Below are 15,465 nucleotides of genomic sequence, written 5' to 3' on the forward strand. Positions count from 1 at the left end.
TGGAAGGTAATATTGGGCCCGTACTACTGGAAGCACAAGATCCATACTCGAATCAAGGATGGTCACGGAGAATCTAGGAAGCCTGTGGGATGAGGACTCTTTGAGTATGTTCTGATTATGGTTTCGTTGCTTTTGAGAAAGGTGATGAGCACTCGCGGAGGAGGTTTGCGTTCTGGTTCAGGCTCAGGTGTTGGTGCTGAGCCGATTGATGACCGGATGTGGGAGTTCATCTTGTCGGAGATCACCGACGGTATTTTGGAACAGACCCCTGTGATCTTTGGTACGAGCAAGGAGGGGATAATGGAGATTGTGCAGGAGCGTTTGGTCGCGTATCGCACTGGGGTTATGGAGTTGTTGGATGAGTGACTCGGGGATTTTGTGGCCGAGATCATGGCATGACAGTTGGGAGCACGGGCACCCTTATTTCTGGAGTTCAAGGCTTGTGGAGCTCCAGAGTTCCTTCGGTGAAGGATCCCATTGCTAGCTGCCGATGAATCGCTGATATGGAGAATGCTCAGCGGGTGAGTTTCTGCCCTGAGGGGGACGAAAGTAGGATTTGCATCTTGTCTTTTGAGGGACCGAGCCTGTTATTGGTAGGAGGAGATCGGTAGTGCATTGGGATCTGCGGCCGTTATGGCCTTGTCTTAGGAGGAGTTTGCAACAACAATTGAGGTGCAACAACCGGTGAGGGAAGTTTCAAGATGTTCGTCAGACTACTGAGACTGTGGTAGAGATCACTGCCAAGTTTTGGGATAGGGCTTGTTGGTTCTACATTATGCGGTAGACGAGGAGATGAAGAAGGTGATGTATCATGATATGTTGAGACATGACATCAGAGAGTTTTTGAGCTTGTCAGGGTGCAAGACCCTGAATGATATGATTTCTAGAGCCCGAGAGCGGGAGATTGAATTGGAACACCTCAGGAAGAGGAAGTCAGAGTGGATTCAGATCGAAGTGGGCCAGGCGAAGAGGCCCGGGACTCAGGATTCTCATATGGAAAACTATAATGTTCGGGGCCGTTGTGAAAAGTGTGGGAGGACCCATGAAGGAGACTGTCACGAGACAGAGATGAGATGTTTCAATTATGGTAAGATGGGTCATTTTCAGTAGGGATTGCCCTTGAGGATCGGTTCCGATGTGGTTTCGCTGCAATCAGGTGGACCACAAGAAGGCCGATTGTCTAATGTTGATGAGTAGAGCAGTGAGGGCACCTGATCCAACTACTTTAAGGATCACTGACAGTCGTGAGGGCAGGGTGGAAGCCCTAGCAATTAGGAGCCGAGCATTGCAGCCTCAGTCGGGAGAGGCCAGAGTTTCATCAGGTGCTATCGCCTATGTGTTATATTTTGTTTTCCTCGTGCCTTATTATTCGTATATGTGCTTTTGAATCATGTGCTTGTATGTGTAAGGCATTGTCTTCGGTTTAGTTTCTCTGTAATTGCCCGATTAACATTATCAAGGGCCATTATATGCCATTCTGCATTCCAAGAGTTATGAGTGGGGAACGTCTTGTTGAGCTGGATTTAGATTGTCGGGCACTTTGTTGTGGGCCATCGGTGGAAGCGATTTAGGGGTACCGCTTGGAAGATCAGTAGTCGGATCAGCGTGTTAGTTCAACATCGGGGCATAGGAAGTTGTAGTGTAAGTTCGTTGACTTTTGGAAATTCAAGATAGATATGGGGTGCAGAGGATTGATTGGGATTTAAGTACAAAAGGGTTGCCTTCAGATCAATGTTCTAAGGACATGAGGGTAGTCCTTGCATCAGAAGCTTAAGGAAAAAATCTCTTGGAAGTTGGTTATCCCCTCTTGGGAAAATCAATTCAAAGTTCAGAAGGGCTTGCATTGCTCAATATGGATGGCAGTGGTTTATTGATGGACTCTCAAGTCTGATTGCTACCGTTACTAGGGAAGGAGCGGTGGCGAGTGGATGATGATGATGGTCGTATGGGCTAGAATTGGAAAGGGAATTTCGAATTGTATTGGTTGAAGATGTTATAATACATAAATCCTTCGGTAAGTGGGATGTTGGGATGGAGATCCGTCAATTCTGATAAAGGGGTTCGTTATTAGATGTCTTTAGTAAGGTTAGCATGGTGTAGTTAAATCCAAGTATGGGAGAACCGTTTGAATTCCGGGGATAGAATCAGGTGTGGAACCAGGAGGAGTTCCACATGCTAGTCAAGAGGAAATCCAGTTCAAGTGGAAATCTGGATAGAGGTTGCACAAGGTTTGGGGTTCAGAAATCCTCAACGATAGGGTGGCGCATTCGTTGTGATGCATAACAGATATGTGGTTGGATCCAGGTTGAGGGTTGTGTTATAGCCTCTCTGCCTGTTCTTGTCTGATGAGGGATTTGGGGTTCAAAGCATGACCCGAACACCTGATTTGGATGATGTCAATGTGGTTTGGCCCATGTTTGATTGTGGGTTGGTATGGTATATGGAGAGCAAGACCAAGAGTCGGGCTCATGGATGATATGGAAGTGTTGTAAGACTATGTGGTAGCCGTAGCATACACAAGGATGATAAGCTGACGGGGAAGTGTTGTAAGTCTGCGATGTAGTCGCAACATTCACCAGAATAAGGTAGGCCATTGTAGGAGTGGTCATTGGGATTATAGAGGATCAGCGCATGCCTGGGTTGAGATGAATAGTATTTTCGGAGGATTTCTTTTGTTTAGGTATGAGGACCGTTGGATCCAAGGCAAAGTTAGGCTTGTGCAGCATTCGTTTGGGTGAGACCCGTGGGAGAGGCTCGTTCGATTGTGCAGGCCGGGTGACAACCATGGGCGAGGCCCGTAGGGTTATGATAGAGTGGGTGAGACCCGGTGGAATTTAGCTTGTGCAAGGTACTAGATAATGTTTAGAGTGGGATGACTATATGGCTAGTGGTTGGTATAAACGTGATGGTTAGCCTAGGGTAGCCCTTATTAGCTAGACTCTTAGTCGGAACCTTGTAGTGGGACCAGGTGTGAGACTGTCAGTCTCTGCGGTTGATCGGGGAGTTTATATCTCATTTCAGTGGGAGGTCACCATGGAAATCAGAAGATTTCAGATAGATGAAAGTACGATTCATTGGATTTTGGAATGTGAGTCATGTTCTGGGTTAGCATAAAGAGTTGGGACTCGCGTTGGGATTCGCCTTTTCTTTTATGAAAGATATTTTCAACATCAAGGTATGGTCAAGGATTCTGCCTGCTAAGGGTATCGGTTGGACAATTTAGGAACGGAAGGATATCTTTCAGTTCAGATAGCAAAGAGAGGATCTATTGATTGTGTTTCGAAATGGTTCTGCTGAGGAGGTCAGGTAAAGTTTTAGGGGTTTTGAATTTATAGTAGTGAAGTGCTGGTTTTTTTTCCGTATTGAATAAGTTAGTGGATCAATAATTTGTTCTCCATCAGGTCGTATGAGTACTGCTATGATTGGGTTTTGATGGTAGCATTTGAAGGTCGCTATAAGTATGAGTCAACTTTTTGTTGAAGCAGGGTTCGATATGAATTAGACGGATTGTCTGATTTCCTGGAAGGTGGTAAGGAGTGATTTTGAGAACGAAATATAATTTAAGTGGGGGAGATTTGTAACACACTGTTTCGAGTCGTTCCATAGTTTAGGGTCGTTACCCAAACATCAATTATCATAAGACTTCAGGCCTTGGGGAAGGATAGGTTTTGACCTATTTTGATGTGGGTAATGTGGATTATGTGATCCAAGAGTTTGGTTTTTGCTTTGGAGCCCAAGGGTATAATAGGAAAAATGGTGTTTCAGACTTCTTTTATGAACTAAGGATTTTAGTTCGATGTATTTTAAGTTAAACATAATTAGATAGGGTTGTAGAACCATTCCAAAACACAATCAATAGATCCTTGTATTTTGGGAAGTGACCTAAATTATTGATTAGGATACGTGATTATGTACAATGTGAGGTTTTTGGTAGCAGCACCACGTGTGTCTTGTTATCTCGGATTGAGGTGAGTCTCCTTTTAGTGTTTGACGGGTCGAAGGCACCAATGTCGACCCATGGATTATTGTTATTTGTATGCTAGCTGTCTGTGTGACTCTTGCATGGGTTGTATGTGTTTGTATGTATACCGGGCGGGGCTCAATACCAAGAGAGACCTGATGAGTGTGTTGGGCGGGGCCCATCGTGTTGGATTAGTGTCTAAGTTCATAACTATAATTGGTATGTACTTGACCCGATTTGGCATGGTCCATTTGGGTTGCATGGCATCAGAACAATTTCGATACACTTTTGTGAGAAAAGGATATTTATGATTTATTAATATATTATAAGTTCTAATATATTAATATGAAATCATATTATTTAATTAGTATTGATCAAGAATTAATTTGGAATTAATTTTGTGATAAAAAGAGACTAACTAAATATATGGGGATTGATTATGTAAATCATTCATTCTTATATATGTGGGCTTATGATCCATAGTTCTTCATGATGGGCTAAACCCATGGGGTAACCCATGGATACTCCATGGAGGTTTAAACCCATGGAGCATGAAGAATATGGAAAGTCATGAGTTACATGGTGTAACCCTAATAGCCATAATATATAAAGACCCCATAGCTCAAGAAATCGGCGCTAGTGGATTCATATGAGAGGGCTAGCTGATTTTGAGCATAATAACTTTTCTCTAAAGTTATTCCAAGTGGTTGATGGTGTTGTGTGAACCATTTGAGGTGTCACACTTGGGGCACTAGGCTCTTAAGCTCCATGGAATCAAGCTACAACAAAGAGGTATGTCATTCTACTAGATTCTTGTATTGTATATACTTCATATTATGCTAGTTAGGATGAAACCTTAGAATATTGACTATTTGCATGTATAATAGAGAAAACATAGATCCAAGGTTTATAGGGTTGTATGTGCACCATAGGATGTTGTAGTATACTAAAACCCATCAGTGGTATCAGAGCCAAGGCTTGTTTTCAATTATACTTGATGCAAATGGCTGAAAATCGAAGTTTTTTTTGCTGTCTGGAAAGGGGAATCGACGAGTCCATTAAGGGACTCGACGAGTCCGCGTACAAACTCATCCAACTCGTCGAGTTTGTTCTTGCACTCGGCGAGTTGGACCCCCTGACAGCATATCTTCAAGTTTTTTTGGCTGGAATTGGACTAGGAACATTACCCTAAGCTGTATTTGAACTTATAACCCCGTTTTTGATGTGGTAATGTTCATGCTAATCCAATTTCAAAGATAATTGTCAATGGGTTCATGTTTTGTATTAGTTTAATTGTTAGACAAATTACATGAAAATTGTTTGATTTGAATTATCTTGTTCTTATAAGTTAGTTTAGATTAATAGAAAATTTATGTGATAATTTGTTTTCAATCCAAATTGATCTAAAAGTTGTTCATAATTTTTTTTTTGTAACTTGTCCCCAAGTTATATGAAAAGTCTCATTTATGATTTTTAAAACTCATAAGATTTCCATAAGTTATGAAAAATGAAGAGTCTCATTTTCTTAAATGTTTTAAAGTCTTCCATAACTTGTCCTCAAGTTATGGAACTTGAAGAGTTTTTTCATTAAAACTACTTTAAACTCATAAGTTATGGAAACCAAAAGTTTTTTGCATTGTTCAAAACTTGCCCTCAAGTTTTGGAATTTGTAAAGTTTCCCGCCATGAATACTTTAATTCCAAGTTAGACCCTTAGAATTTTAATAGTTTAAAATTGAACCCTTATACTATTAGAATATTATAGGTTTAATATTTATATATATATGTATAAGAGTAAGTCAGTCTTACCGTTAGTAGGCCTCATAGCCGGTCTATAAGGGGCGTATAAGGTTACTGCCTATAAAATGGCACTTTAATGGGTGTCCACTCTCACCCACCGCTTCCTTGACTGGTGGAGGGTCGTTAGCCGAACAGGTAGGACAAGGACTATAATTCTCATTAAAAGTATAATGATAAATATAAAGTAACTAAACCTTTTATAAATTCCCAATCTTAGTTACTTTAGGAAAATGTGAAATTGGTGCTAACCCATGAAATTACACTTTGTACCTTACCAAGTCGTTGGTGGAGTGTGTGTGGGTAACCGACACACTAACATGGACTAGTAAAAGTGGCAAAGGGTGACTTAATTTTTATCATAGATCGGTGGAGCACGTGTGGGTAACCGACACATCGATTAGGTGATAAAGATTAAGGGTACCAAGTTAATTTGCATGGTTATTCACACCTTGTTTGTGATCCTCGGATATGACTAAAATGATTAAGCAATTGTCGAGGACGATCTGAGGTTTACCAAAGATTGGTTGCTCATGGACAATTGGAACTATAGTGTTAATTTTGGAAGGACCTTATTGACAAATTCTGAAAAGAGGCAACTCTTGTTCAGAAGTGATAGTCAAAAAATGGGAATATGGAAATGTTTCCATAAGTGGAAGTTATTCTTTAAATATGTGTAAGATTAGAAAACTTAATGCAAGAAGGATGTTCAAAGGAATTTACTTTGAATGTGAGACTTCGTTTCCATGGAATTGCTCTCCATTGGAATACTTTGTAATGTCTGTAGCCAAGTCTTTGTGACTTTTGTGCATAGTCATTACAAGAGGATCAATGCATATAAGTTTAGAATCTAACAGATTTCGGTACATGGCAAAGAATCTTGTATTCTTACATTTACGGTAAGGATTTGCGATTGTGAAATGAACATCATTGCAATCATGTTCAATTGATCTATTTCACAAAGTAAGGATCATAGACAAACATGGTGTGCATACTTGGAGTATGGCATAACTATCGTTTGGACAAACATAGTGTGCATGCTTGGAGCATGGCATGACTATTGTTTCAGTTCAAGTATTAAGTTAATTATTCGAAACATTATGCATTGAATAATGTGTAATCAATATGGTGATAAATAAAAGGTGTTTTATTTATATTCATAAGGTCAGAGACCATATTGGATTCGATTATTCTTGTGTTTCACTTTGCATGTTTTGAATTCCCGAATAACTAGGTTATTCAAACTCTCCACAGTCAATCATTCGTTGGAAGTAGGTATGAATCAAGACTGTCATGAATTGGGTTTGTAGATGTCTAAAGTGTTTAGACATAGCAAATGTTGTTGCAACATTAATGAGTGCTCCTGGAATGAGATTCGAGTATTGGATTAAATCCACACTCATTTGAATCACTTCATGGATTTTATCACGAGTGATCATGAGACGATAATATCTTATATTCTTCAAACGGAGACGTGTGAGTTGTAGTTGGGCGTCGGTTGCACATTGACATATGTAAACGCAACCAGTAACTTGGTTGTTATAAACCTTATCGTTGGGTGTAATTTGATGAGTAAGTACAAGCGAACATTTGGGTCGAAGTTTATCTATTCCTTTTACCCTTGGAGGGATAAAAGCGATATCTGTGGGCCCCTCGATGATTTAAGTGATGACAAACGTAAGTGCTCGGCTGGGCCTGGACTGATTTGATTTGTTCAATTAGTCGTCCGTCATAAATCGGAAATCGGGAAACAACAAATGGACATAGAGAATGATTATAATCCATGTCTCAGTCCATATGATATCTAGAATGAATAAATATATGATCCCTTATCTAATGGACGCGTCATTGATTTGTTCAGAGTTCGACAACGACATTTAAGAGCTATGATTGCTAGTCGGGTTTTGGAGTCATACTTGCAACAATAGTTTTAGACTTATCCAAGTGGGAGACTGTTGGATTAGTGTTTAAGTCCATAACTATAATTGGTATGTACTTGACCCGATTTGACATGGTTCATTTGGGTTGCATGGCATCAGAACAATTTAGATAGACTTTTGTGAGAAAAAGATATTTATGATTTATTAATATATTATAAGTTCTAATATATTAATATGAAATCATATTATTTAATTAGTATTGATCAAGAATTAATTTGGAATTAATTCTGTGATAAAAAGAGACTAACTAAATATATGGGGATTGATTATGTAAATCATTCATTCTTATATATGTGGGCTTATGATCCATAGTTCTTCATGATGGGCTAAACCCATGGGGTAACCCATGGATACTCCATGGAGGTTTAAACCCATGGAGCATTAAGAATATGGAAAGTCATGAGTTACATGGTTTAACCCTAATAGCCACAATATATAAAGACCCCATAGCTCAAGAAATCGGCGCTAGTGGATTCATATGAGAGGGCTAGCCGATTTTGAGCATAAGTACTTTTCTCTAAAGTTATTCCAAGTGGTTGATGGTGTTGTGTGAACCATTTGAGGTGTCACACTTGGGGCACTAGGCTCTTAAGCTCCATGGAATCAAGCTACAACAAAGAGGTATGTCATATTACTAGATTCTTGTATTGTATATACTTCATATGATGCTAGTTAGGATGAAACCTTGGAATATTGACTATTTTCATGTATAATAGAGAAAACATAGATCCAAGGTTTATAGGGTTGTATGTGCACCATAGGATGTTGTAGTATACTAAAACCCATCACATCGCATGTTACTGACACATCTACTCCAGGCGAGGCTCGATGGTTGTCGGGAAAGGCCCATTGTATGTAAGGTACGAGGTATTTTGGGGAACTTACTAAGCTTTGTGATTACGGTTTTATGGTTATGGTTTCATTTACTTCCGGTTTGAAAGGGAAGGGCCCGACTTGATCGCAGTGCATCCACCCATGTTTCCACAACTTTATGATTTTGGGATTGTACTTTGATAACTATTTTTACTTTGATATACTTTTGAATGATTGAAAATGAAAAATGGTGATTATGGTTGATTTAAAAATGAAAATTTTACCTTATAATATTTTGGACGTTACAGATGGGGTCCTTAGCCCCAAAGAACTCAACAGCTTGACATGCCTTGAAATCGCGGAATGAGGGAGTTTGAGCTCCTATTTGACCCGCAACAATCTCAGCTCGAAAAGACTTAAGCCTCTAATCCATCAACGCCATAATGCCCTCCTTGACAGTACCAAAAATCACAGGAGTAGCATCCAAGATATTGTGAGTAACCTCAGCCGCAATGAACTCTCACAACCTCTCATCAATCGGTTATGTGCCTGAGCCAGAACCTGAACCAGAACCAGATCCAGAACCTCCTCGCGTAATCATCACCATGATCGAACTGAAACACAAACATATAAACAATTAGCATAAGACTCGAGGGGGAAATCTCCCTACACAGGACACTTTAGAGTCTCCAGGTTTGCTCTCGTGTCAGGTATAAATCATGTGCTTCTAGTAGTACGGGCCTAATACTACCTTCAACACCTACCTATACCATCCTCAAGAGTCGTCTTAATTCCTCTAAGTCGCCATACTAGAACTACACACCATTCCTATTCTAAACAACATACATATCCTAGACTCTCATAGGAATCCACAGCTCCCATCGCTCGCAATACCGAGAATCTCAATCAACACCGCTGGTTGCCTTATGCATGCAAGTTATACACAAATGGAATCACATAGAGTGTCAAATGACGATTCTACCCTAAGTCCACAACTAAACAAGGAACAAGAAATGAGGCAAAATCAATCATTTTAGGGCTATATGATCCTAATCGTATACAACTTTGAAAGCATACACTTAGCAATTAACTGAGCCGACATCAATTCCAGGTAATACATAACATCAAATTCCCCTAGGCTATTGGGCATCACACAAATCAGACAATTCTATCATATGATTCCTGAAGGTATCCCTAGCCCTACTCTAGCATGCAATTCGTATATGAAGCATACTGATCATAACACATATGTATGAGTAATTTGGGAACCACTTACTTGAGCTCGAGTGATTGCATACATCGCACCCCTTTTTACTTCGGAAAAATCTTTTGAGAAATTCAATTTCATTTTTCTTTAAAAATAACTATCATTTCCTTAGTTTGAGTTCTGACACACCCGAAAGTGTACCCGAATCCCTCAAACCATGGCTCTGATACCAACTTGTAACATCCCAAAAACAGTAATAAAAATTTTCATTTAAAAGTTAATCAAATCATTCATCAAATTTTTCACAAATCCAATACCAACTATAATATTCAAAACATTAGAGTATAATTATTCAATTTGCAGAAATCATGAAGGGAGGATGTAGTGCTATCACGTTGGGCCCTTCCCTTTCGGATCGGAAGTATCTGAAACCATAAGAATAAACTGTAAGCACAAAGCTTAGTGAGTTCCCCAAAGTACCACATAACAAACATACAAATATGGGCCCCGCCCTGGGGTATATTTCAACCCAGTAATATGATCCTTGTAATGCCGAGGGCCAAATCTCGGTCTTACATACAAATGTCGTGGGCCACCCTCATGGTCTTTTCCTTTTAATACTGAGGGCTAAATCCCGGTCTTACATACAAGGGCCATGGGCCACCCCTATGGTCTTTCATGAAAGTATCATACAACAACTAGCATTCTACAATACAATTCCTAGTGGTCCGACAATGGTGCATTCGACCGACGGGTGTAGTGAGGAGACACACCACACAGACAGATGAGAAACTGAAACAACACGCTGCTCCAAAATCGACTCTACTGGTCACCTTAAAAATACAGTGACCAAAACTTAGAATACAAATCACAATACCCTAAGTACCCCTAGGTCAAAATTTGGTCAAAATAAAAAGTAAAAAGTGCACCCAACGAGCCACGACGTCATGGCCTCCTTGGCCACACCATGGTCGCAAACCGCCAAAACAGACGGTTTGGACCAAGTCACCACGCCGTGGAATCCTCAACCACGATGTGGTGATACGTTAGGACATCTTAACCTATTAAGTCCCTTTTCCTTCAACTACAAGAACTCCAAGGCTCAGATCTAGTACTTCTCATGGTCTTGATGGGTAAAGTTTCCAACTTTATCCTTCAAAACCCTTCCATAAGCCAAACTCCCCACACAACCACTAATGGTGACTTAATGCATCAAGATTCCCATTAAGCACCAAATCCTTAGAGTTGTACCTCTAAAGTTTCTAGAATGGTTTCATGCTCCAAAGTGACCTTAAAGACCATGGTTTATGGACTTTCATGTCTAAAACATCCCTTTTTTTCGGGCGAAAATAGGGTTTAAAGCCTAAAATCCCACGCATGACATCAAAACTTGATTATAATCTAGATCCAAGACACTACTTGCTCATTTTAACCTGGAGATTCATAAAGTTGCAAACTTTATGAGATCCCATCACCTAAATCCATCAAACCTTGGAAAGAGGGGACAAAAACAAGAGATATAGAACATGGTAAGAAAAAGGTTGAGTCTTGGTTCTCACCAAGGTCCAAGAGATGAACTTAGCTGAAGAAATGATGCCTTCCACGAAGCCACCTCACCAAAGGCTTCATTATCCTTGTAAAATTACCAAAATGCACCAAGAATGAGCTCACAACTTCAATGGAGACCAGGTTTAAGATGAGGTTGGGAGGAAGATGGAGGCTGAAATCCTAGCCTTAATGTTCCTTAAATAGGGTCCAAGACCCGAAAATTAGGGTTTTCACTAACAAGCATCGTCATGCCATAATGCTTCAAGACCATGCCGTGGTGGGTCATTAGAACCCGCGAACAAAGCTGACACGCCATGTCATGGTGACGCCCCACCACGTTATGGCCATTTAAAAAAACACACGAAGGATGAGTCATACCAGGATCGGATGTTACACATGTTAACTAATCGATTATGATAAATTTGATCAGATTTTGCAGTTTCTTCTTCTGCATTACCTTGACGTGACATGAGCGTGAAAGTGGTTCAATAATCAGTTTTCTTTTTATAAGGGCTAAAATCACTTATTTTGGCTTTTTTACCCCATATTGTAGGGTGGATCTTGAAAGATATGAAAGATCTCCCTCCAAGCCATACATATGACTTTCATCAGATACAACTTTCTGTAGAGTTCTATATGTATCTATGAGATCGAGTATGGAATTTTGTTTACCCACTTTGCTCTTAGGCCTATTGATACACATATACACGCATCTTAATACTTGTCTTAGCCTACTAAGAGATTTTGATTCTCTAAGTCAAAATAACCACTTAATGGATCAAATTTCTATCTTTTCATTCTCTAACTCTTAATCTCTACCAATTAATGAATTAAGCACCCCCATGATACTTAATCCATAATAATCTACTCTAATGTATCAATTCATAATCTCATTAGTTAGGGTTTCAATCCCTAACTTCATATACATATATTTCACCAAAGAAATCACTTTCTAAGTTTGATTAAAGCATCTAAACATTATAATTGACATCAGAATCAAGCTATAGGTTGATCAATTCAACTAAACTACTCTAATCAACATTTCACCAAAAATGGAGAAATCTTACCTTGATGCAGAGAGGATAAAAATCCTAACAACCCACCATCTCTAGCTTCTCTTGGTACCATTTGGGCAACAAAATCGCCCCCTTTGAGCTCCTAATCGATCTCCCCATAAAAATGGATCGAATCAGCTCTTAACAGGTTGAAACCTATGTTTTGAGTGCGTAACCGCGCCATGAAATTCTATGCACCATGTCGTGGTGACCATTTGAAACGAGGTCATTAGCTGCCACATAATTTCTATGCCGTGGTAGTCTTCTTGCCACGTCGTTGTGCTCTTCCTCAACGACATCCTACTTTGGCCACCACGTAGTGACACCCATATACCGCGTTGCGGGGTAAAGTGCATTGCCAATCTCTCTTATGATGAACATACTTCGCTCCATGGTACACTACCCACTGCACCACGGTTCTGGCTTGACAGTAGCCCCTTGGGCTTATTCCATTCCAATTTTGGGACATTTTTGTCCCAACTTCTAACCTTCATAACTTCTTAGTTTCTTACCTGTTTTCTATGATCTTTATATGCACAAGAAGGTGGGAACATACTCTATACTTCTGTTAAGTCATATCTATACGACTTAATACGAGTCTTAATCTGTTAAGTCACAAAGTTGGCTTAGAAGTATAAAATTCTCATTTTACCCTTTTGACCAAAAATGCATCTTCTCGTGCATTCTTTCTCTTAAAGTTACTAATCTGATCTCATCTTAGTGACTAAACCTCTTATTGGCCATTTTTCGTGAAGTCACAACTTCATAAGCTCATCTCTTTATCATAATTGACCATTTTACACTTTTGGTCAAAATTTTGACTAAAATTCAACTTTCGCTAATTTTCAGGTTCTTACAGTATAGTTGTGGTAAGAACATGTATGATCACAAGGGGACCATATCTGATTTGATTTAGAAAATTAAGCTATTAATTAAACCAAGAAGAGAAAAGTAATTTTGGGGGTTTTGTTTAAATTAAAATAAACTCGAATTTAACTAACAAACGTAAGCAATGAACTTGATTAAAAACATAAGTTTAAAGTACTTCCTCTTAGATCTCAAATTCCCTTATTTTCATATGGATGATTTAGTATAAGTACAATGGATTTATATTATTAATTAATATTTATCTATAATGATTAGCTATCTTGGTACGATTAACTAAAACTGTTAATTATAAAAACAGTTAACATAATGATCATGAAATTAATTACCTAAATAACCAATTAAAGGTTCAAATTATGAAAGATTTGATGTAGTGATTAATTTCAATAGTCAAGAAAATTAATCTAAGCATAAAATGATCATGTAATGCTAATTTACACATTAAAGTATATTATTATATCAACTAACCCTAGGATTTCGTCATTCTCTAGTCTTAACAATTCATTGTTCATAAATTAGTTAAGACGATATGGGAATATATAACCAAATTGGTCATATGGACTATATAAAACTCAATTATAGGTAATAAAAATCGAAACTTTAATACACAAGGATGGACAGTCAAACAACATAATAAATAATAAATTTTATGAATCCAATTTAACAAATCAAAACCATAGTATTAAAGATTCATCTACACCTAAGAGGAAACAAAATGTATTATCCCATAATCATAACTAAGAAACAAAAACAACCTTATTCGAACTGCTAAACATAATTCTAAAGCAAACCGAATGATTAATCGATGATTCCATGCTTTGATCTTCAAAACGACACTCCAATCGTGTTCTTCAACTTTAAATTCCCTTATTATCTTCTGAAACTGTAATATAACTTGTCTATCAAGTTGGTATCTAAAAGCATAATGATTTTGGAAATTCTAGAATTCGTGTCGTGATAGTTTTTTAGTAAAAGGCGAAAGAATAGTTTGCTTTGTACTCACACCATGGTTTCCTGTCATGATAGTTGTATTGTCGCATAATGTTTTCACGTTGTGCTCGACTTCTGAGGCTTGGTCACGTCGTGTTTAATCTGAGCTGCGGTGTGTTCGTGAAATTATGCAACTTTTGATTTTTTTATCATTATCAGTTCTATTTGGCTCTAATTCTTTCCTTTACTCCCTAGCTACGATTTTTCCCATATTTATCCAACTCAAAGCATTATATGTATCATTTAACTTTAAATATAATATTTAAGCTAAGATAATGTCGCTATATATATATATATATATATATATATATATATATATATATATATATATATATATATATATATATACACACACACACATCCTAAACACGGTCTTAGGCTCTGTTTATGGTGCTAACTGAAACACTAGTTTTTGCTTATAAACTATTTTATGAATATGTTATCAAGTTTGTCAAAAATCTAGCTTATAAGCTATTTTTATGATTCTACCAAATGTTAAAATTCCAATAAAGTGACTTATTTCTACAATATATAGCCAAATAAAGCCTTAATGTTGGGTTGGAAAGCCTTAGTGGAGTGGATATGGAATACCATTGTGAGCATAAAAAAAGATATACAGAAAGACGATGTTTGTATCCCTAATATTTTTGAATTAGTTGTTAAGTCTGGGGATAACACATCATTCTGGTACGACATTGTGGCTGACAGAATATATGTACCTAGGAATTCTTGGAAGTGGAAAATGGAAATCATGTCCTGAAGCCTGAAGGAAACAGATCATCCGATGAACTTGGCTTATTACTTGGAGACCTCATACCCTTCCGTCTTGAACGATGTACTGACCATTGGCATTGCAAAATGACATCGGATGGCAATTATGTTGTTAACACCCTCAGATGTAAAATCAGTCACCAACCTCATGATATCCCTGGAACATCTCGAGTTAAATGGTGCAAAGAGGTCTCAATCAAGGTGTTATGTTTCATATAGAGATCCTTACAAGGCAGAATTCCATCTGTTGATGCTCTGCATAAGAGTGGTATTCTGATTAGCTCTCTCATTTGTGGCTTTGTAGGTTGGAATGCATTGATCACCTTCTAGTAGGATGTCCCTGTGATAGCTCCATTCGGGAGAAGATATTTAGATGGTATGGACTACAACAAATTACAACAAATAGTGTTGAGAGGCTCCATCAATTTGCAGCCTCCTAAGGACGATGCCCTAAAAAACGAGAAAGTCTCACATTCATCTACTATGGATTATTATGGAA

Source organism: Lactuca virosa, chromosome 8 (genome assembly GCF_052849685.1).
Source record: "Lactuca virosa cultivar CGN04683 chromosome 8, Lactuca_virosa_CGN04683_v6, whole genome shotgun sequence".
NCBI lineage: Eukaryota > Viridiplantae > Streptophyta > Magnoliopsida > Asterales > Asteraceae > Lactuca > Lactuca virosa.